This window comes from Lactuca virosa, chromosome 5 (assembly GCF_052849685.1).
Source record: "Lactuca virosa cultivar CGN04683 chromosome 5, Lactuca_virosa_CGN04683_v6, whole genome shotgun sequence".
Lineage (NCBI taxonomy): Eukaryota > Viridiplantae > Streptophyta > Magnoliopsida > Asterales > Asteraceae > Lactuca > Lactuca virosa.
The window spans coordinates 221,513,066-221,513,858 of NC_136430.1; the positions used below are offsets into that span (position 1 = coordinate 221,513,066).

Consider the following 793-nt stretch of genomic DNA (forward strand, 5'->3'; position numbering starts at 1 on the left):
AAACTCAAGAAGGCGATAGCCAACTTTGAACAAAACCCGGGGGAGTCATTATACGAGGCATGGGAGCGCTACAAGGGGTTGTTAAGGAATTGTCCTCAACATGACCTAAATCTTCAGCAAGAAATGTCGATATTCTATGATGGGGTGAATGTCATGACTAGACAACTCCTTGATTCACAAGGACCACTAACGAAGAAGAACCCAATTCAAGCCAAGGAGCTGATTGAAGAATTTTCAAAGCATTCTCGTGAGTATCACAACCCAGGACGCGATGGAATAAAAGGCAGTGGAGGTGCACAAACTGAAGAGATGGCTACTGTGATGGCAATGCTTAGCACTATGGGTAGGAGATTGACCCAAATGGACCAATCAATTCATGCAATTCGAGTTGGTTGCGAGAGATGTAGTGGCCCACATTTGACAAAAGATTGCACTTTGGATGAATATGGAAACAAGAAAGCTCAAGTTTGCTACTCAAGTGGGGACAAGTACGATGAAGACTGGAGGAAACCAAAGAAGGAGTGGTTGCGTTACGATGAATACAAGAAGCAAAAAGAAGAGAAATTTAGGCAAACTGGCCAGGGTTTCTACCAAAGAGAGCAACCACTAGTTGAGAAGAAATCAGAATTAGAGACCATGTTGATAAAATTTATGGAAACTTCAGAAAAAAAGACATGATGCTACTGACACTGCAATGGAAGAACAAAGAGCTATAATGAAGAATCACCACGCAATGATGATAGATCAGCAGGCATTAATAAAAAGTCAGCAAGCCTCCATCAATAACCTTGAA

The 793-nt window shown here is 41.7% G+C and overlaps 1 non-coding gene across 1 annotated transcript; it reads right to left on the reverse strand.

The window, feature by feature from the left end:
- Positions 1–107, reverse strand: LOC145118311 (small nucleolar RNA R71). Its single transcript, XR_013713267.1, has one exon. It is a non-coding gene; the product is annotated as a small nucleolar RNA R71 (small nucleolar RNA).
- Positions 108–793: the final 686 nt, after the last annotated feature.